The following is a 592-nucleotide window of genomic DNA, read 5'->3' as shown; positions in this document are numbered from 1 at the left end:
TAGTGAACTCTCTGAAACTAGGTCACTTAGCTGTCCCATGATTGAACAAACGTAGTTTGGACAAAATATTGCGAAGGCTAAATTTTGGACCGAATCGGCTGATTCGTTCGAAAGTTAACGTATTCATGGTGCCATAGGGGGTTTTACAGCTTTCGGGCTATTTTCTCTATAATTATAAACTTGCCCCGAATAAACTTGGGCCGTCGTAATGGGGGCAGCGAATACAAGTTGTTACGACAAAGATAAAAGCGATTCGAAAGCAGGTCTTAAACTGTGGAATTTTCCCAAATTTTATATTGGAGGTACCTGAAGGAGTTGACATACATAGTCTATATTCGAACTTGTTCTACTCGTATGATTCGTAGTGCAAAGTATGGTCAAAATCCGTTACTGTCTTCAGGAGTTATCCTGCACACAAATTTTCCGAGTGGGGAAGGTGCATAAAGGAATGGACCGATATGGTTCATCTTCGGACTTAAGCTTCGGACATTGTAGTTTCAGAATCCGCAAAAACTTCCCAGAAGTAAGCTCCTTTCATTTAAAGTTGGTTCAAGAGCACCTTGTGAGGTTATAAAAATAAAATATCTCAAAA

The sequence above is a fragment of the Musca autumnalis genome, unplaced genomic scaffold (assembly GCF_047663935.1).
Source record: "Musca autumnalis isolate F117 unplaced genomic scaffold, ASM4766393v1 scaffold_1, whole genome shotgun sequence".
NCBI classification, from domain to species: domain Eukaryota; kingdom Metazoa; phylum Arthropoda; class Insecta; order Diptera; family Muscidae; genus Musca; species Musca autumnalis.
Note: the sequence above shows the minus strand (reverse complement) of the source record.